Source organism: Podarcis gaigeae (assembly GCF_964106915.1).
Source record: "Podarcis gaigeae genome assembly, chromosome: 8".
NCBI classification, from domain to species: domain Eukaryota; kingdom Metazoa; phylum Chordata; class Lepidosauria; order Squamata; family Lacertidae; genus Podarcis; species Podarcis gaigeae.
Genome location: NC_139684.1, coordinates 48,516,451 through 48,539,728, shown reverse-complemented (window position 1 = coordinate 48,539,728; position 23,278 = coordinate 48,516,451). Strand labels below are relative to the sequence as shown.

The window sequence follows — 23,278 nt, the reverse complement described above, 5'->3', positions numbered from 1 at the left end:
GCTTGTGGACAAGGATTTCATGATTTGCCAAAGGATCCCAAGGCACTCTGCGGTATCTCTCTCTCTCCTTCCCTGGATATATCTGTGTGACTGCTAAATACCTTTACAAAAGTTACGTTTTAATCGTGGGATATTAATTGCTCTGAAAATTACGACTCCTCCGTGATTTATAACCTTGCAAAAAACTATTGCATTTCCATATGTGGTTTCGCCATTTTCCCTTTTACATACCTATCATTCCCCATTGTTTCTCCTCCCTGATTGATGGTGGGGCTTCGACGCACTCCCATTATGAGCTTTATAATTACCACTGGTAATAGAGAAGCTTCTTCCTCTCCTATTCAGAGAGACTGCCCGAATTATTCATTGCAGACCATTGGTACAGGAGCACAAGAAAACAAGAATTTATTTCCAGTCTCAGGCACATGCTAGATAAGGGGATGTATTTATTTCACCATGTTTCAAAAGGATTAAGGTTGGAAAAATAAATATTACTTAGCCTGTCAGCATCCACAACTTTATGGTGCTGGGCATAGAGTGCCTTTCCTGCGTTAAGCACAAGAAACCTAAAACCTGGTTGTTAAGAAGGAGACAATGAGGGGGCGGGGGAACCACACACACACTGAAGTAGATCCTTACTCAGCTGAATAAATGAATCCTATATATTTTAAGCCTTAAGCGGGTTTATCGAGCAAGCTAGTATATTGGCTTTAGCAACGCAAAGCACTTATTTAGAAAGCCAGTATGAAATTCCAGAAGTCCTTGACCCTTGGCTGTTTTAATAGCACACTGTATACATCATCTGGGTTTCGCCTAATTACATGTAATTAGGAAATGTAATTATGCTTCCAGTGTCACTCTCCCATTAGTAGTGTAGTGGACAGCGGGGACACGGGGAAGATGTCAAAAGTGGAGAGACACAAAATTAGAAGTAGAAGCTACCACTTACAAAATGAGGGAACAATGTCTTATTTTATTTTCAAAAAACAAAACAAAACCTCAAAATTGTTCTGGGAAATTGCAGAAACTATGGTAGTCATATGTTCAGCTTTCTTTGATTAATGACATTAAAACAGAAGCTGCCTTAAAACAGGTCAGACTATTTGTCCATCCAGCCTAGAATTGTCTACTCTCTACTGTCCCTGGCAGTCCTTCTCATCAATTGCCTGATCATTTTAACTGGAGACGCTGAGAATTAAACACGTCTGCATGTTCTACATCCGCATGTTCTACGTCTGCATGTTCTACCTCTACTGCTGGAGGCAGTACGCTTCTGAATACTAGTTGCTGGCAACCACAGGAGGGGAGAGTGCTGCTGAGCTCAGGTCGGGCTTGCGGGCTTCCTATGGGGCATCTGGTTGTCCACTGTGAGAACAGGATGCTGGACTAAATAGACCACCAGCCGGATCCAGCAGGGCTCTTACGTTCTGCATGTGAAACTGTGCTTTTCCACTGAGCTAAGGTCCTTTCCCCATATTCTCACCTTTAATACTTCTCTCTCTCTGGCCAGGTTTTGCCACTTCCTTAGGCAGCAAATATTTTCACATGACTGCCCCCTCCTGTCCAACACTCACATTAGGTTAACATATCACATGCTCAGTCTACGTGGACACTTGATTTATGCAAGTATTACAATTTCAAAACTAGGTGTTAACAGTTACATTCTTCTCCATTTCTAAGTGTGGTTAAGACCAAGTGGTAAAGGGACCCCTGACCATTAGGTCCAGTCGTGACCGACTCTGGGGTTGCAGCACTCATCTCGCTTTATTGGCCGAGGGAGCCGGCGTACAGCTTCCGGGTTGACTAAGCCGCTTCTGGCGAACCAGAGCAGCACACAGAAACGCTGTTTACCTTCCCACTGGAGCGGTACCTATTTATCTACTTGCACTTTGATGTGCTTTTGAACTGCTAGGTTGGCAGGAGCTTGGACCGGGCAACGGGAGCTCACCCCGTTGTGGGGATTCGAACTGCCGACCTTCTGATCGGCAAGTCCTAGGCTCTGTGGTTTAACCCACAGCGCCACCTGCGTCCCAAGACCAACCATAGGTTCCTCTTAATTAGGAGGGAAGAGTGAAGGCTGTAGCTCAGTGATAGAGCATCTGCCTTGTGTGCATAAGCTCCCAGGTTCAATTCTTGACATCTCCAGGTAGGGCTGAGGGAGATTCCTGCCAGAAACCTTGGGGAGCCACTGCCAGTCAGTGTAGACAATACTGAGCATGAGAAACAAATTCAGCATAAGGCAGCTTCCTATGTAGGAATTTAAACCAGCAAACAACTCATAATTTTAAATGCTGGTTAACCTTAAACATGGTTAAAACTTAATGGCAGCTAAGGTCTGCAAAAGGAAGAGGCTCACATACCCAAAAATCAGGGGAGGTGGGGGGTCAGGGTGTTCTTGCAGATTGCTACCAACTGATTTATCATGGTTAATCCATTAATAACACTGTGTGTGTACTTGCCCACACACTCCGGCTGGTGCCCCCAAACACTATAAGCAGTTCTCATAATGTTAAACTGTGTTTCCAAGTTATCGGTTAAGCTAACAATAGCAAAGTTATCTCCACGACTTTTTTTTTATTATTCTCCAAGAGCTGGTAATGACCCTATTTTGTTATTAAAACCAATGCCTTAATTACAAAATATCCCGAAAAGTATCCCCAGGACCATCTGCTGACTACAGCTCTCTAATGTTTTAATGACTCTGCCCTTTTTTGAGAAGACACTATAATAATTGTAATAATTTTGTTTCTAAAGTGTCTCTCTCCTGACATGGAGTTTCTTAATGAAAACCGTTCCCAGGGTACATTTTCTCTATGACCCTTTATTGCCAAAGCAACAGGGGGAGACAGAGAAATTTAAATGACAAAATAAATACGCCATGGCAATTTTGAAAGCTTTTCAATTAACAATCATAAATAATGTTTATTACAAGAGCATCAACAGCCCCCTGTGGCTCAAAGGCACAGAAGTCTTTACAGTTACTGAGAGAGAGAAAAAAATTTTTTTTAGCTACCTAGCTTTTGCTCTAAAGGTATGGCTGAGGAGAGTGCTGATCAGGAAACTTACTTCCCCTATGCAATGAGGATTTTCTTTTTAAACTTCAAGGCAAAGGACACAAGAATTCTGACAGTCACAGTGACATATTGGCAATAATTGTACTTTTTCACATTTTGAGAAATACAGGTCCAATCTGTTGGAGGTCACTTTTTGAGCTTATCCACTCAAATAAATAAATACATATAAAATCCCTCGAATACTCTGGGGAGAAACATTGGTTTGTAGATTATTGTGGCATGTTGACTGCAACAGGAAAGTGTTATCAAAACACTTCCTTTATGTGACATGACCTTTGCCCACTAAATGGCTTTTCAAATTGAAAACCAACTTCTATTGGGGATAGACCACACAAGACGCTCCCAAGTGCCTCCTAACTATCTGGCAATGAAGAAGGTGGAGAGAGTTCTGGTCTGCTGGACCCCATACAGCAGGTATGGCCTGCTATTACAGTTATTTGCATTGTACTCTTTTTTTTTATCTGGTTCTAAAGAGATTAGTTTTTGGTCTTCAAGGTGTCTTATAAATCACGATAAAACCATTCAAAGATCAATATAAAAAAAACAAAAACAGAAATAGAATAACATAGCAATGCAAGCTAAACAAAGAAAGACTAGCAAAATCAACAGAGTAGGGAAGATCAGCATGTGATATTCAGACAAGGATGTGGTCTGAAGGCAAGCAAGGCCACTCTCTAGCTGAAAAGCTACTAAGTGGGTCTGGTCCGTGTGTTGGATGGGAGATCTCTTGTATGCTAGGGATTCCAATGAATATAGAAATTAGAACAGAAATTGACAGTGTTTGTTTATTCGTCCCATGTCCAGAACAGAAATCAATCCAGTGAATACAATCAGTATATTCACTGATGTAGTTGCCTGCAGACTCCAAATGTTACATTATTTATGAAGTCCCATCCTCCTTTGCATTTTGTTTCCCTTGCCCTAAAATGAATAGAGTGGAATAACATAATGGCAATGGAATTTATGTAATTATTACCCAAGTTGCACAATTTTGCCATGGTGGACACTGACAAAAATAACCTCGGTTTGGTGAAAGATGAGCTGCAGGAGAATGGAAACAGTTCTGCATGTGAAGAATATAGAATGGAATGGAAAATAGTGCCTTCTTACATCCTTAATATATGTCACTCTAGGTCTTATGATGGAAGGGAGGCAGAGTATAAACATAAGGAAATAAAACTCAGTAAAAGTTAGGACAAACAAGGTTGCTTTTCACTTGGCATATAAATAATAAAAAAGGAGGTGAATATTTCTGGGAAGGTTACTCCGCAGTCAGGACCCTGGTCCTAGGTACCACCCACCTCCACAAGAGGACCTTGAGTGAATGGGCAAAAAAGGCAAGATGCCTAGAGAAAGCTAAAGAATGGGCACAGTGTTGGGAACTGAAATATAAAGTATGCTAGAATCTCCCATCTTCTTAATGAGATATGACAACATGACCTTCCTTAATTTATAAATGTTAACATCAGCGTTCCAGTATTATTTGTTTATAAAAATATTTATATGTCACTATATCACATAAAGTGGTTCATGACATCTCCACCTTCCCTCTCCACCTTCTTCCCCCCCCCCCCAACTGCAAGATGGCTCTCACTAAATGTAAATGAATTGTGAAAAAGATTCTAAGAATTGAAAGTGGAGACAACAGATCTACCATTCCCCATTTATCTATTTTGTAACACACATACAAAATCCTTAATAAAAACTATTTTATTTTATAAAAACTATTGTGAAAGTGGTTCACAACAGTAAAAAATAAGATAAAACCATATATGAAAAGTATGAAAAGTTTTAAACAACAATGTTTAAAGCAAAAATCAATAGCCCATTGTGTGGGATGTGCTCTTAATTGCCTGCCTAGATCTGGCAAAATAGAAAAGTATTCAGCAGGCATTTAAAATCTGGCCCAGAAGGCATCTGCTGAATGTCTGTTGCCAGAGTATTCCACAGGACTGAGCCACTAAAGACTTGGATTCTCCAGAACCACATCTACCTATCACTTCCCATTCCATCTTGATCCTCCTTGATGATAGTTTGTAGGGTACCAGGGTGGGGGGTACAATTTAAAGTAAATAACACAACACAATGTCATGAAACATGAAAATGCCTTTCATAAAATCGTATACATTCTTTAAGTTAAAATGACTGTGTCAGCTAAAAGCATTCTCCAGCTCTTGGTACTATCTCATTCTGATTAAATACTAAAAATAACAGTGTTTCAAAGAAAATCTCTTTAAAATGAAATATGTCATTTTGAAAATGCTTTCGAAATACTACTTTTAAAGGTATATGTTTTTGCTGCTTTAAAAGGAAGGAGGTAGTGGATTTAAAATATACCTTGAAGATGGATGTTTCTAACCAAACTTTAGGGCAACGTTGCACAAACCCCACACTCTCCCTCTGTGGCCTAGTGATACCAGTAATAAATAAATTGCTTAAAGAATGCAAGGCTTATCCATATTGGCAGAGCTACATAAAGTATTCACCATTTAAAATATTTCCAGTGGTGGTGGGATTGAACTTTCAATGGGGAAAACAAAACATACCTCTTGTCCAGAAATTATTTTATATTTTGCAAATATTTACATTGTTCTAAAATTACGTCTGAGTGATCTTATTCAAAATGATGCTGCAACACAAAATTTTATTATTATTATTTTTAAAATAATAATTTCAAAATAATTTTATTATTTATACCCCACCCATCTGGCTTGGTTTCCCCAGCCACTCAGGGCAGCTTACAGCATATATAAAACATAGTAAAACATCAAACATTAAAAACTTCCCGATACAGGCTGCTTTCAGAAAGAATAATAAGATTAAATCATTCCCAGTAAGTGAGGGTAACCAAGGACTATGTCAGGGGTCAGCAAACTTTTTCAGGCCTTGTGGGGGGCCAGACTATATTTTGAAAAAAATAATAAACAAATTTCTATGCCCCACAAATAACCCAGAGATGCATTTTAAATAGAAGGACACATTCTACTCATGTAAAAACACACTGATTCCCGGACCATCCGCGGGCTGGATTTAGAAGGCGATTGGACCGGATCCGGCCCCTGGGCCTTAGCTTGCATACCCATGGACTATGTGAAGAAAGAAGCTAAGGTGAGACATGTTTTGCACTACTGAGAAGTTGATTTAAAAATCTGAGTAGTTTCAGGTCAGCTCTATGTATTTTATAATATCCAGTGCTTTACCCAAAGCAGTTAGGCAACAAATATGATCCAAATGCTTAAGAATGACATAACAAAATACTATCTACCGTATTTTTCGCTCTATAAGACGCACCAGACCACAAGACGCACCTAGTTTTTGGAGGAGAAAAACAAGGGAAAAAAATATTCTGAATCTCAGAAGCCAGAACAAGTGATCCCTCTTGCTGTTCTGGCTTCTGGGATAGCTGCGCAGCCTGCATCCACTCCCTAAGACGCACACACATTTCCCCTTACTTTTTAGGAGGGAAAAAGTGAGTCTTACAGAGCAAAAAATACGGTAAATAGGTAATCAAGCTGATCTACTTTGGCAAATCTTTAGGTACATAGGAAGCTGTTTTCTACTTAGTCCATTGGTCCATCTAGCTCAGGCAGGAGTCTCTCCCAGCCTACCTGGAGATGTCAGATGAACCACAGATTTTTCTGCATGCAAAGCAGATGCTTAGCGCTGTACTGTGACCCTTTCCCCGTAAGATTTAGAAACCATTCTCTAAAATATCCAGACCTCAGTTGCTTACGTAGAAATATTTTAAATCAGATGGTGCCATCTCCTAGGTTTGCCTAACAGGAAGCAACATCATGGGAAACTGTGAATTTAAAACTGGCTGGGCTGTTTCAGATGTAATGCCATAGTTTCAGACTTGTATGGTCTCTCCTCTCTTCTGTCCCTGACTTCTGATTTTGAATAAAGAATAGTTTAGGGAACAAAGAAAAGCTTAGTACTAGAGCACATGCCTAATTTAAAAGAAAAGAAAATGTTCCAGCTTCCATCCCTGGTTGCTCCAAGTACAGCTGGAAAGACTCTCACCTGAAACCCTGGACAGTCAATGTAGACAATACTGCACCAGATAGACCAATCCACTATGAGACAGCTGCAACTGCCAAATAAGCAAAGCAGGATTTGCACTTGATATCTGGTTTTGAAGGCAAACACAAACTAAAGTTCACAGATTGGGGTACAAACTTAAATTATGACTTGTCTGAAAACCATAAATGAGTGGCTAGTATTAGAGAACACAATGAGGGAGAGAAGGGAAGAGAGACATAGGTATGTATGCTTGCTATACAACATACCTAATGCTGCTGAACCTTTGTGTGGTGGTTCTTAAGCCATGCTGAGAATTAGTCTTGGCTGAAAAGTCACGTAAATATTTAATTCATACTAAGGCACCATGTATTTAAATTTATACATGCCCTTCCTCCAAGATGTTCAGTGTGTCATGCATGGTTATTCACCCCAGTCCTTGCCATTTGATGAAGAAGAGCTTGGATTTGATATCCCGCTTTATCACTACCCGAAGGAGTCTCAAAGCGGCTAACATTCTCCTTTCCCTTCCTCCCCCACAACAAACACTCTGTGAGGTGAGTGGGGCTGAGAGACTTCAACGAAGTGTGACTGGCCCAAGGTCACCCAGCAGCTGCATGTGGAGGAGCGGAGACGTGAACCCGGTTCCCCAGATAATGAGTCCACTGCTCTTAACCACTACACCACACTGGCTCTCACAATAATTTGATCCTCACAATAAATCTTGTTAGATAAGTAAGGAGGTGGGGAGCTCATCTCGGTTTCCTGGGTGAGTGAGGATTTGAACCTGTGTCTCCCTGGTCACAGTCCAACACTCTAAAATCCAACACTCAAACCATCAACATCACTCTAATTGTCATCTCACTGCTGTATCTGTGGACAGTTGTCATGCATTTTAAGCCACTTAACTGCAAGTGGTAGTATCTCAGTTCCTCAAATGGACCCACCCAAGCAATTTACAGAAACCCAAAGCTAAATTCAAGTAATGGCCTATTTTCAGAACCAATACAACTAAAGCAAGGAGTGAGACAGGGATGTCCCCTGACCAATGCTTTTTGACCTTGCCCTAGGTGTCACAGTATGTCACAGTGGCCAAACAATAATGCAGGATGGCTCTTTTTGCAGATGACAGGCTTTTTATCATACCCACAGAATTCAGTCCCCAAAATAATGACAATCACAGTCAGTTTCTGCCACTTGTATGCCTATAAAATTAACTGGTGGAGATATGAGGCAATATCCATAGGGTGGTAGCCATCACACAGACTGGCCCTTAAAGTGGTGAAAATATAACTTGCCACACTTAGGTGTCTGCATCCCTGGGCAAATTGATCCAGTAGTAAAACTCAATATGGAAGACAGACATAGCACACTGGACAGGAGAGCTAAGGGAAGGAGAAAGGGAAGTTGGGAGGGGTAGGGTGATTAAGGGACTTCACTGTTCTATTGTAATAATGTGAAAACTCCAATAAACCATGGATAAAAAAAGAAGCGCCTTCAGTCCCTGGACTGATTCCATGCACTAAGCTGGTCAGAGGCTGTTCCTGAACAGGAAAATGTTGTTCCAGTTAACCCTTGCTCAAGCAACAAGGCATGGAGATCTGGAGTGTTCCTCGAATTCTTGGCTATACTTTGGTCCTGACTTCTGGGCTTGCTCTTCAATTTTGCCTACTTGTTTGTACTCCCTAACTTGATCACTGCCCCTGACTTCCGAATTGCTTCTTCACCCTTTTGTACAGTTAGCCCTGTGGTTCTAACAGATTCTGGATTACAATACAATTACTCAGAAATGCAGAAGAATCATTTACATGTCCTATATTCTCCAAATCACAATCTGAGAGACACAGAGCCCAAACACACACACACACACACACACACACACACACGACACACCAGCCATGTGCAGCACATCCTTTGAGATCTTGGAGCTACTACATCTAAAACACTCAGTATCATGGTACATTTGTTTTCAGGGATTGCTCTCATACTTTTGATTAATAATTGAAGATACTTTTTCTAATGTGTGCATGAATATATGCACACACAAATATAAGACAACAAAAGTGTCCATTTGTGTTGGCAAGGACATGAAAGCTCCTAAATCCCAAGAGAAGTGTCACTATTCAGATGCTCTCTCCAATACAAACTGATGCCATCTCTGGTGTCAAATAAAACTGTACAACACAATAGAGAGATGCGACCAAAACTGTCAGCACCAATTGGTATTGCAGACATTCTATTAGGAAAATGGATGTACTAAGATTCAATTTTTGGATTGTAGAGAGGCTTAAGTTGTTGACCTTGTAATGTCTTCGTAGTAGAGAGAAGATGTAGAAAAATCCAATAGTATTTTTTTAAAAAAATGTTTTCTGATTTTACAATGTAGTGTATCACTGTTTATAATGTACAAAACTGATGATGGATAATAATACTGAAAATTAAATGGTGGGCTTTTATTTTAGCTTTGTTCAAATACAATTTTAGAACTACCCATTACAGCAGCTTTATGCTGAATCCTTCTCTGTATTTAATTAAAAAGACTTATATTCAAGGGTATTAAGGTTTTGTTTTATTGTTCAAAAAAGTCTTAATTTGGCCACAATAATGCTCAAATACTACATATGCTAATTGTTTGAGCTGTAAATATATTTAATAAAAGTAAAAGCAGAATTATATACAAGACTTCTTAGATAACAATAGCACTGTTCCACACAGCAAGATCTCATTTGGAAAACTGTTTTTGTTATCTGCCTTATTTTAACGTGTATTTTGTTTTTAATGATTTTTGCAAATTGCCACTTTGGAAAAATCTCAAGTAGAAAAGTGGGATAAACATTTTTGAATTTTAACAAACCTTAAAGGGTTGTTGTGGGAATGCTAGTCTCCCTCAAGGAAAGGCATAATATAATAAAGAAAGAATGTAATATCATCCTCATCATTATTGTTATTATTATCATAACCATTATTATTTAGTAATAAATATATTCTTATTCTTATTATGTTGCTGTTGTATTACTTATAGAAGAAATATTATATGAATGTATCTTGTTATTCCCAAACACTCCCAGAGACACAGTCAGACACACACAAATGTCTGACTGACTGGTTGAAGCTGTTACCCTTCCCACCTGCAATCTGCATGCATAAAGTAGATGCAAAATTGGATGGGTCCAAATACCTTAAATGCAACTTCCTCCATGTGGCTGTATCCTAGACGGCTGTGCAAGGAGCAATTTTATAATGCCCAAATGCAAGGTGTAGTAAGTGCATTCATTCTAATGCATGTGTTTCAGGAAGAAACCACTTCTTATTTAAATGCTCTGAGTCTGTGTGTGCACACTCACACACACCACCTGTCATTTAATTTGGGGGAATGAAGATACAATCAGGTGATAATCAAGTGTCTTTGCAGAGCCCACCAATGCATTAGGGCTCCAATGCACAGAATGCAAACAACTGCGGGCATCATTAAACCATTTCTATATGCCACATGCCAAGGTCTGACCCTGTGACCATTTCTACCATTAGATTTGTATGACCTCAGCAAAAGAGCTGAAAGGCAAAGGTATTAATTCACAGAACCACACGCTCAATTTAAGATTTAATTTGAGATAACTAAGAGCAACCGAAAAGTGTATTCAAAGTTATAAGTGCAGAATAAAAGATCTTCTCCTGTTTTTCAAGTTAAATATAAATTCAATATTTCTTTAACAAATTCATCAACTGCCAAAGAAGGTCGAAGGTTCAAAACCCTATGTGCTCAATAGCCAGCATTATGAGTCGTTCTTTCAAGAACTCTTTAAAAAAAAATAACATGGAACTCTTAATTTATTAATGTCTTCTCTTTAGAGATTTTGCCACACTATATTAGGTATACCTAAGGCAGAGGGGGGGGTTGCTTCAATTTGTGAGCAATTCTCAACATACAGCTTTGCAAACCTCCATTTTATTCTAATTTAACTGAGATAAAAGTATGAATTTTCAACTGTGACAGGTTCAGATTTGGGGAAATGTTACTAATTAAGATGTAATAAATATCTTGGGCATGAATTCACAATAAAATACATTTAGTTCTCAGAAATAAGTAAGGTTCATCAAGGTTATGTTACCAGAAGAGCTCAACCTGCTCTGCCCATTTTGTTCCCATCCATTATTTGTTGCCTTCCATGATTTGGAAGGCATCTGTGTGTAGCAACAAGCTTCTTGTATAGAAACAGTTTCCCTGCACATTTTGGAGCAGGAGAAACTGGAGAAACAGTGTTTCAAAATATGTACATATCATCTATGAACCCAAAGGTAGCCCTATGTAGACATTGACTTTGTAATGAGTGATGGCCATTAACTTGGATCACTGTAAATGAGGGTTAGACAAATTCATGTAAGGATAAGGCTATCAGTGGCTACTAGCCACAATGACTATATTCTCAGGCAATATGCCTCTGAATACCAGTTGCTGGGAATCCCAAGTGGAGAGAGTGCTGCTTTGCTAATGAAAAACAGAAATGAAAGCTTCTGTTTCCTTGCAGTGTGAGTGTGGAGGAGTGGAGTGAAATATGCAAGACTGCTGTGGCTCATTCCTGTCATAAGAAATCAAGGTTTATTGTGACATCCAAAAGTAGCCTAGGTATCTATTGTTTTAGAAAGCTAACTGGCACAGATAACTTTGCTTAAAAATCAAAATCAGGGTGACCCTGATCCACATTGTTAATCATTATTATTAATTCTATAAAAAGTAACCACATATGTTTATCCTAGATAACTTCTTTGCATTATTATTGCTGCTGTTATCATGCTTATTTTTACACACCTCTTTCCAGTGACTTTTTATTTTGTGTGTGCACTTCTTTTGTATTTGCTTATAATAATATATTATTCTAATAGATTGGTTAGAGGAATAATGTATGTAACCACCTTTAATGAAATGTGTTATTCTTGTCTCCCTTTATTCTTGAATTTTCACTATACTGTACAGCCCCCCCCCAAAAAAAAGTGGTGATGAGACATTGCTAAGATTTCTGAACCACATGGTGATATGAAAGCGCTTATCTGAGCTTTAAAAAAGTAACCACAACTTCATTTGAAGGACACTACTTCCCCACCACAACCACAATTTAATCTTAAAGAACAGACCTTTAAACTCTAATGACAGATCTTTTTGGCCCCTGAAATATCACATTCCACAGTCAGAAATCTGAAATGACAACTTAAGCAGAAGATGGTATTTACTGTTAAGAATTAGGAGGAAACTGATACATGCATAAAATAGTAAAAATGCAGAAAACATTCTGCAACATTGTGCCATTTCTCTACAGTTTCCGTGTGTGTGTGTGTGTGTGTGTGTGTGTGTGTATTAAGAGTGATATGTAAAATCTTATAATTTAGAAATTCTGAAAATGAGGTGTAAGAGACAGAGAATATCCACATGCTTATAAGATGGCATGAAAGCAGCAAGGCAGAAAACATTGTGTTGGCAATACATGGGTGTTTACAAAATAGAGTAAACAAGACAACACAGAGAACAGCATAAACTATTTTCAGTTTATAATGAAATTTATTATACAAAAGACCAGATAAATTAAGTCTTCTTATATGTTTTAAATGCAATAAATACTAGGCACATATTTGCATTTTTCTACTGGTATGCCTACTGTAGAAGATGAGTCACATATTAAACCACACAACCATGTAATAAACACATCTATCATCTATCTATCAAGAGAGTCTCTTGCCCTCTGCTCTGCAACTCATCTCCAAGGGACTCATTACAATTTTTCAGCCCCCAACTAGTTTCCAAGTGCCTTCTGCCAACTTGCTAGATCAGCTTCTTCCTACCCCTTCTTCTTTGTATAAGTAGAAGATTTCAAGATGTCTTACTGGTCTAGATTTTGGAAAGGTCCACTATCTGTTACTCTGATAAATCTTCAGTGTGGAAAAACTGTGAAGAATATAAGAAAGATGGTTCAGTTGCCCTAAAATGACTCTGTCTTCCCCAAAATAATTCTCAATGTACATAAAAATTCACCATACACCAGGACCCTTTGCTGTGCTACCCAAATGCCAAGGTTATTCCCAGATCCGTAAAACTGAATCCCATAGTATGTTTTCAATTTTGTTGACAGTTTTTTTGTTTTGTTTTGTACATTAAAATATGCTTCATTAAAGGAGAACAGAGTTTTATTTTGGAGCATGCAAGATCCAACAAGGAATAATGTCATGCATATACTCAATTTGAGGTCATCTTGTGTGTAGGATAGGGGGACAATTGTTGTCAAAGAGAAAAGCAATTTTTCAAAGTTTCCATGTTAATTCTTTTTCTTTGTACAAACAGACTCTCCTTTAATGTCTGAGTAAAGGTTAAAAGCAATATTATGAGCCCAAAATTAAACAGGATATGAAAAATTGCACTAAGGCAAATTGTTTTAATAAAGACTTTTGTTACACCATCAAAAATAAAATGCCACCCACCATTACACTGACTAATATAACTCCTCAAAAAAACTTAGGATCACAGAATCATAGAGTTGGAAGAGACCACAAAGGTCCTCCAGTCTAACCCCTGCAATGCAGGAATCATTTGCACAATGTGAGGCTCAAACCCACAGTCCTGAGATTAAGAGTCTCATGTTCTACTGACTGAGCTATCTTGCTGTTGTACTTTAGAGATTATGGATAGTATTCAACTAAGCTATGCTTGGAGTAGACCCACTGAAATTAATACAGTGGTACCTCGGGTTACAAACATCTCGGGTTACAGACTCAGCTAACCTGGAAGTGGGACCTCGGGTTAAGAACTTTACCTCAGGATGAGAACAGAAATCATGCGCCGGTGGCATGGCAGCAGTGGGAGGCCCCATTAGCTAAAGTGGTACCTCAGGTTAAGAATGGTTTTAGGTTAAGAACAGACCTCCAGAACGAATTAAGTACGTAACCAGAGGTACCACAGTAGACTTAAGTTAATCATATTCACTATTTTAATGGGCCTACTCTGAGTAGGAGTGATACTGGACACAACTCTCATGCAGCAATCCTGTGGACACTGAACTTAGTATGAATTGCTTCTGAGTAAACAGACACAGATTGGGCTGCTTCTGAGTTACTTTTGCATGAGCTTTGATAGGTGAAAAGCACACGGAGCATACTGAGAAAATGACATACAGATGAGCTGAGGTATTAGACCAAAAGGAGAACTTAAGATAGCAGGAACACCACATTGGAACCCAATTTATTTTTACCATAGCTGTATTATTTGCATTTTAATCCTGCCTTTCCTCCATGAAGCTCAGCACACCAGACATGAACCGAGGTCATCCTGGCCTAAACTCAAAAATCCCAACAAGCTATCTACAATATCACCTCTGACTCTCTGGCACCTGGCATCATAAACATGACAATGATACAGACAATATGCAAGCATCAAAAAAACAAAAAACAAACAAAAAAACAGTTGAGCCACAGATTTACTAGGGGGCCTTAAAGCAAGAAACTATTTGCTCAGCCTATGTACATCTGGAACATATGGATAATAATAGTGGTCTAGCTTCTACAGTTCTCATCAAGGGTGAGCACATCTGTAAAGTTTGGTTTCTCATAAAAAATATAGTAAAATAACCATTTATGTATTAGGATAATAATAACACATATACCTACTATTCAACAAGCAATTGTAGTTGTTTGTATATATAGTTATTTGATATAGATGTTTTCCTCTTTAAGCACTTAATTTTGTTCAATTGAAATACTCTCAATAAAACAAAAATTAATGTAAGTTTGGTTTCTCATATTTCTAATTTTAAGGTCAGTTCTCTACATTTCCGCATAAGTTCACTTAAAAATAGTCCTCATGAAAATTCATCAGTATTTTAAGGTGAATTTCTGCTACTACTGTATACATGTTTGTATGCAATTTTCTCTAACATACACTTTTTTGCAAAGCAATTTTCCATAAAGTAATACATGTTTGTGTGTTATGTTTACATTTTATCCAAGTACACACATTTTTGTAAACATTATTTGGTTGGAGAACAACACTGCAAAAGTTAGAGAAGTGAGGATTTTGAAGCAAGGCTACATTTCAGTTCCTGTATTGTTTCAAATAGAACAAATTGGATTGGTTTGTCTTTAAATGGAAATTGAATTGAATTCTCCCCCCATCCCCACTATTGTATGTGAAACATCTTAAAAGTGCAAAGTAATAATGCTATTAATAATACAGCTGTTGGAATAAGAAGAATACAACTACAGAAACATCCAGTGGAATAATCATTATTATCTGTACACAGACTAACATGTTTCCTTTGATTCCTGCAAATAACTGCAAGTGTAAGAAGTAAGTGAAGGTTCCTCCTGAAGCACAGCCTCCCTTGCCCCCTGAGCATTCATCATATTGTTCAAAGGTGCAAATAGTGAGTACACTAAAGCCAGGCTAGGTTAAAAAAATTCTTTGACTTTTTGGCCCATTTGTCATGCAGCCTGTCTTGCTGCAGGGGAAACCTTTTCACCTCCATCTCACTTTGAAGGCATACCCCAGGAGAAGGAATCTAAGGTGAAAAATGATGATGTCACTAGGTTGTTGCAAGGTTAGCACACCCTTAAGCCAAGCAGTTGTCCTGTTCTGCCTCTTACCCAATCTCTCTCTCTCTCTCTCTCTCTCTCTCTCTCTCTCTCTCTCACACACACACACACACACACAATCTGTAAACAAGTACAGGACTAAAGAAGAGCTAAGCATGAACTACTTGTTGACATAATTAGTGCTGGCTCAAGGGCATTTTTCTGTAGCCAACTTGGCTGCAAAGTAAAGTGAAGTTCGGCCAAATCCTTTATTTCGCTTTGTGCATTAGCATTTACCAGCATATGCCAAAATAATCAGAGTATCCAGGTACTTTCCTTGCTTTGTTTAAAGCATTTTTAGCTAGGGAATTGCTTCAATAGTGATTAGAGGCTAAGGTGGTGCTCACAAATCAACAGGATAAAGAAGAGCACCAGCAAACTTATTGAAGAAGTTGAGCAGTGAAAATCATGTCCACTGTCCCCCTAGGTCGAAAACCATTTTGGGATTCAGGAAGGGTAGCCTCGGATATAGTTAGGAGACAGTTTGCTAAGATCCTTGCAGTAATTTTGCCAGATGCAGCTACTGTGGTACTCTGTAAATTATGGTTTGCAAACTGGGATACAGCAAGACAATGTAAACTAGGACAGATCTCAAGAAGGAAGGCAAATACATTCTTAAGATAGCATGTGGGTTGATTAGTAAATCCTGGAAGGAGATAAAGACCTGTATTTTTGCTAAATATAGATTGAATAATGTGATGAATTAAATGTATTAAATGAATTAAATGAGTGTTGGACATATGCTTCGATTATGGATGTTTCTAAAATTTCTTCCCACCATTTTCTTGCAAGTTTTGAGGTACTGAATTATGTTTTCCTGGCCACAGAGTGGCACTGATGTGTTGATTACCTTACATTCATACAGGCTGAATTTTGCAGAAGTTGAAAATCCATTTCACATGCCCATTGCAGATTTCCATGAATTCTGTTCTTTGCTGAGATCCCTCCCATTTCATCTAAGACATTTCTACAAACAGTCATGAGCTCTGAAGCACTATACAGTCATGTGCGTAATCACATGAACAATCATTTTAGTTAACAAAGAGCGCACATGGCCCTGGATAAGTACACGTATAGAAATCCTTACCACTTTGGAAGTTTTTATCTAGTTCTCATTCAAAGCTCTGGCATAGCTAGGTTTTGCTGACTAGCTAAATGGCATGTTCATAGAGTTATCAAATTGTAGAGTTGGAAGGGACCATGATGATCATCTAGTCCAACCCTCTGCAACACAGGAATCTTTTGCCCAGCATGGGGCTCAAAGCCATAACACTGAGATTAAGAATCTCATGCTCTACCAACTATGCTATTTCAGATTCTAGCATTAAAAGCACTTGTTTACTATTAAAAGAACATACACAGGTTGGCTAAAGTAGGGACAAAACAATAGATTAAAAGTGTGTCATAGGAATTTCCTGTCTGCTGAAGAAGATGCGTCAGGTTCTGTTTGTTTTAGTCTTGTTGTAATTGAAGGTGTATGTGTGTTGGGTGGGTGGGTGGAATTTGAAAGAGCTAAAGAGTTTTAATTTTGATTTTGATTAGTACACATATCTGGTGCATGTTATTTACACCAAGTTTTCCCCTCCCCAGTTTTATACTGCTTTTAAAACAGTTTTAGCTGTTGTTATGTTGCTGGTTTTAGATAGTCATTTGTTGTGGTGGTTTTTATCAGTATTTTTGTGTTTTATAGATTTAGATTTTCACTGTAATTATATATTTGAATGTCTCTGAAACCTACCCAGAGAACTTAGATATATAGGTCGTATACAAATTTAATACCTTCTACTTCATATCTGGGTCTGTAGAATCATGGTTTAAGATAAAATTATGGTGGTCCACAAGATTCATCAGGATGTCTATTGAAAAGTTGCAGAACTGTCAGGAATATCTGTACTTGTCCTTGTTCTTTATTTATTTTTCTATGTTGCCTGAGATTGATCAGGGCTGTTTTGATCAGGGCATTGGTTATCAAACATGGATGCAGGCAAGGGGGGCGGGGGGACAGTTGTCCCCCTAAATCTATCAAAATCAATACATATCTGAGGTTCTCCCCCCCCCCAACAAAAGGATCATCTGCTTACACTATATAGGTTTAAGGCAATACACTGTAGTTCTAAGGTTAAATATTATGTCTGCCCTGAGCTGTAGTAGTAGGAAGTAGGGATCACTCTCTTTTGTAATTTTGTAGAAAACTTCATGTTAATTGCAGATTGTTGTAATTGGACATCGTTGTTTACACTTCTTGCCATATTCATCCTGATTCACCTTGTGAAGTGAGTTATTATTACTTCTACTGCATATGGAGATATAACTGTACCCCACCACACTACTGCTCAGTTTCACAGAGAGAACAGCTGAGTGGAATCTGAATTAGCTTCCTGTTTCCAGTGTCCACTGAAAGAGGCCAGAGTGTGCTTCCATTAGCCCTGCAATTTCAGGGCAACTTAATATAAGGTTTCCATGAAAATTAGATGTTTAGTGTTGGGTAGTCACCATTTTGGAATTTGGTGATTGGGTTTAGGTTTTTTATTGAACCCTGATAGGTAAATGGAGAATGTTCAGGGACACTATACCTTTGACTACTAGATGCTAGAGATTAACTACAGGTAAGGAATGTTCATTTCATGCTCTGCTTGTAACTTCTGAGAAGTATGTGGCTGGCCACTGTAGGAAACAGATAGACTAAACACACATTTGGTCACCTTTTTTTGTCCCCTCTTATAACAGCATCTCAGAGAGAGCTTTTGGCAGTGATTTAAGGAGGCAAAAGTGTGCCTAAGTGCTTTAGGACATTTCAGTTATACTGGTGTCAGATATTCAGTTTTGAAGGTTCGAACACATTTCTGCTAAAGTCTCATGAAAAGCAACTTTTGCAAATTGGTAGAATCTATGCCTGGTTGACAATGATTTGAGAACATACATAAGAACAGTCACCTGTGAAATACATACACCTGTGTATACTCTCCCAAAGCAGGATATTCAAACTACTATAGGTTCTAATCTAGATAAATGACCTAGTCAGAAAAGCAAATACAAACCAGGTAAATTTGCTGACACCACACAATTAGTGAAGATAGCAAACATGCAGAAAACAAAAGAAACAAACAATGAAAAACTAACCACTGACTCTGCTGTATAACTTTGCTGATGCATGATGCCAAAAATTAACATTGACACATGTAAAATGTTGTACATAGTTTGGTGTGCCAAATCCAATGAATATGATTGATCTGGAGGGAATTCAAAAAGGACCTTGGGATAATGGCGAATGCTTCATTAAAAAAGGGACATCCCTATTCTTTAGGATCAATATTTTGAGCTCCCAAGAAAGGAACTGCATGCCCATTGCAGTCAAGATGAGATTATCTAATTCACTGGCAAACCCCAGATAGAATAACGTGTCACCACCTTCTAAAACGATATTAATATTTCACTTGAAAAGGTATTAGAGAAACTAGGGAAGCTGATTCATGGGCTAAAAAAAAAGAAAAAAAAAGGATGAGCTTAGGGAACCTAAATACATTTGCCTTTAAAAAAGATGATTTAAAAAGGGATTATCATTTGAAGTGGGGGAGGATATTCTTAAAGCCAGATGATGCCACTTTGGCTTGCCTGTTTTAATAACACACACGGTGTGTGTGGGGGTAATGTTTAACTGAAGTATATCTTTTGAAACATGAAGTAGTAGCCACACATCATGGGGAATAAAATGTGCTACAGATTGTGCTACTGAATTAACATTAGGGTACTACTATACTCAAGTACCTCAACCAATGTCTCTTAATGAGGATAGTTCCCACAACCCTTTATGTTCGTAGAATTATCTGAACACTTTGCTGTGTGACCAAATAGTTGAACAGCTTGAGATCAGCTGAAAGTATTTTCTCAATCTGAGGATCCGTATAGAGATTCTCAATGTAGCCTCCTCCACATAATCTCCTAACAGCAAGGATTAAGTGCAGTTCTCTACTGAGGCCGAGAATTCACTCAATGCTACTTCAGTGAGCGAAATGGATAACACACATTGTTGTTGTTGTTTAGTCGTTTAGTCGTGTCCGACTCTTCGTGACCCCATGGACCAGAGAACGCCAGGCACCTCTGTCCTCCACTGCCTCCCGCAGTTTGCTCAAACTCATGCTGGTAACCTCGAAAACACTATCCAACCATCTCGTCCTCTGCCGTCCCCTTCTCCTTGTGCCCTCCATCTTTCCCAACATCAGGGTCTTCTCCAGGGAGTCTTCTCTTCTCATGAGGTGGCCAAAGTACTGGAGCCTCAGCTTCACAATCTGTAACACACATACATGGAGCCATTTCTTCTCCTCTCCCCCTGCCCCAAATCAATGCAATGGAGTATGCATTACTTAGTAAAGGTGGGGTGGGCTATAAATTTTAGAATGAATGAATAAAATAGTTCTTGATATTCACAGCTGCAGACACAAGAAAATGGATTTCACAGATCTGTGAGCAAGTCTGAAAACTGTCTTGTCAATTACAACATGAAAATGGGAGCTTTCAAAGGGAACATCCCCGAGTGTCATATTTGTACATACAAATCTATTCCCAGGTATAATGATATATGTTTGTGTAACATGAGTTTGAGTATTGTAATATATTTTTGGGGGGGGAGGGAGGTGTCTTTTGAGGGGAGGGGCTTGTGTTGACCAATCCGTAACATCCAACACATATATCTACTCCCTAAAATATGTAGCCAGAAAGGGGGGATAGTATTCAGTTGAAATAGGGTGCAAACATTTTGGCATGTTGACAATCAATCTCTTTAAAAAAAAAAAGTTCATCCCATTTACTGACAGCAACATTCATGTTCCCCATTGTTGCTAAGTGCTGTTTCAACTAGAGCCAGGGCTTTTTTGGCTGTGGCTCCGATCTTGTGGAATGCTCTATCACAAGAGACTAGGGCCCTGCGGGACTTGACATCTTTCCGCAGGGCCTGCAAGACAGAGCTGTTCCACCAGGCTTTTGGCCAAGGCACCCCTCCTTTGGTAATTCTTCACAGAACTCTAGCCCAATGGTTGCCATCAATTTGATTTGAACTGATTTTAAAATGAATTGATTTTAGAATGCTAGGAGACTTTGATAGGGGTGTATGATGTGATTGTTAATGTATAGACTTAACTGGCACAGTCCAATAACACCTGCCTCATCTCATGTGAGTGTACAACCAGCATTGAATCTTGGATATACTAGGTGCATAGGGTGTATTCAAAAGAAGGATCTTGGCACCGTACTCCATATTTAAAATTAATCAAAATACTACATTATTATTTTTAAATTACATTTATTTCTTGACTGATCTTTGATGCAGATTTAAATATATCCTCTCTTAACACTAACCACATGAAGCAACTTGAACCACTATCTGTTCAGACCAAGATTGTCTTTCAAAGTGTATTGAATAAAATATTTGGCTTATACAGTCAAGCATGTTGGAAGTTTAGAAAAGGGGGGTGGCGGCTTTTTCATATGTGGTAGATATATGAAATGGCAAAGTATTATTGGAATACTATTAAGAACAACATAGAAAAGATAACACATATAACTTGCTTTTATGTTCAGATCCTTTGGACTTTTTTCATGAACTCTTACAAAAATTAAACTTTAGCATACTGAGAATTGATAGCATATATAATTGTAGCAGCATAGATACATTACGCAAGAAACTTCCAATAATACCGAAGCTGCCTGAATTGGAAAACAAGTTACATTAGTATGCTATAATGTCAGTGCCAACTAACTTCATATGTGTACAAGAAAGGAGACAGACTTCTAATAATTTTATTCTTAACTGAATTACTTATATTGATTGCAGAAGGAATACAAACCACATACTTTGACCAGTATAACTTATGTAATGTAATAATATGTATGGTTTAAATATTAGAATTTATATTTAGTATTAATAAAAAAAAAACCAAAATAAGCTTTATAAAGGAGGTTTTAAAAAAAGATGCCAGAGAGGCAGGGAGCATTAGCAAGGGGTAAATAACTGCTTTGCATGCAGAAGGTTCAATCCCTGGCACCTCCTTGCCTGGAAGCCTGGAGAGTCATTTCTAGTCTGTGTGGACAATACAGAGCTAGATGGACCCATGGACTCAGTATAACACAACTTTCTATGTTCCTACATCCTGCTCCTCCAACCTCCCTGAACCTGTTTCCGAACCTCTGAACTTATCTTTTCCATTTATTCCGGAGAAAGAAAAGCTAGGTCTTTAGAGGTGTTCTGCAAGGCATCCATGTGCACTAGCTGATTGGTTGGAGTTTGGAACCCGTGAACCTGGAGGGTGTTGAGAGAGGAGGTTTTCTTTGATAGACCAAAGAGTTTCCAAATGGTGATCTGGCTGCACTTGACCTAGGCAGGTGCAAACTGAATCCTGGGAGCCCTACGTCCCAAAACGTTGCTGCTGCCTTCAGCCTGTGAGAGGTGCCAAGACCCATCTGCTGACTTCTGATTGCAGAAAAACAGAAAGAGAAAACAGAAAGGAAATATACTGGCATATTTCTATTATGGGCTTAAACTGAAAACAAAATAAAATGAGGCATCAATTCCCAGATTTTCAGAAGTCAAATTTTGTGAAATATGTTTTTAAAACACTGCAAGATACAACACAAAAAAAATAAGGCATAAAGTCTTAAATCCATAAAGGGTTGTTCCACCTGTAACACTAAAACATGTTTAAGTGCTACATGAGCTTCAACAAACCTTCCACCAAGTTTCCTTTTGGTTTCAAAGAATCTCACCTTAGCAGTAAGAAATTCTGACTTACAGCAGTCAATGGTTTATTGCTTAACTAGTCAACCTCAAACCATGTGTAACAAAACTGTACTTAGTTAGATATACATTTTTAATATATTGTATGTCTATTTTCAATGAATTTATGCTCTGTTAACTGAAAAGAGAAAATTCAAGTTAAAAATGGTGGCTATATTTGAAAAGACTGCTAAATGAAATATTGGCTAATGCCCTGCTGTTTCATAACTGACAACTTTCTCATAACTTTAAAAAAAAATGCCATTCAGAGAGTTTGCCCTTGTATGTTCAGCATAATTATTTGGGAACTGCAAAACATTGACATTTTATAAATGGGATTGTCTAGATGGCTATATTTAGCCCTCAAAGACATCCCTTGGGAAGATTGATTCGGGGATGTCCGAAAGCAGGCACTGCCAAGTGCTCCAGTAAGCAGTACTGGGTGAAAAAGAAAACAAAGCCTAGTTACCCAATATGGGAAGAAGAAATCAATGTTTTGACATCTCAAGAACAGAGCTGTAAGCATCCTTTATATACCCAATCACTCTATTGGCATAAGTGTTTTTCTTCCCAGTGTCCAGGTAAGCGATCCTTAAATTTAGCATGAAAGCAACAAGGGTCTCACAAGTGTTCCAAAAATTAACATGAAGAGCACCTTGCTAAAAACAGCATTGGTGTAAACTGAGAGAAATAATAATAATACAGTGGTACCTCAGGTTAAGAACATAATTCGTTCTGGAGGTCCGTTCTTAACCTGAAACTGTTCTTAACCTGAGGTACCACTTTAGCTAATGGGGCCTCCTGCTAC

At 38.4% G+C, this 23,278-nt stretch overlaps 1 protein-coding gene across 1 annotated transcript in view; it reads right to left on the bottom strand.

The window, feature by feature from the left end:
- The window catches only part of WWOX (WW domain containing oxidoreductase), a 566,085-nt gene that overhangs the window by 240,763 nt on the left and 302,044 nt on the right, over nt 1-23,278 (bottom strand). The gene's annotated exons all lie outside the window — the stretch shown is intronic.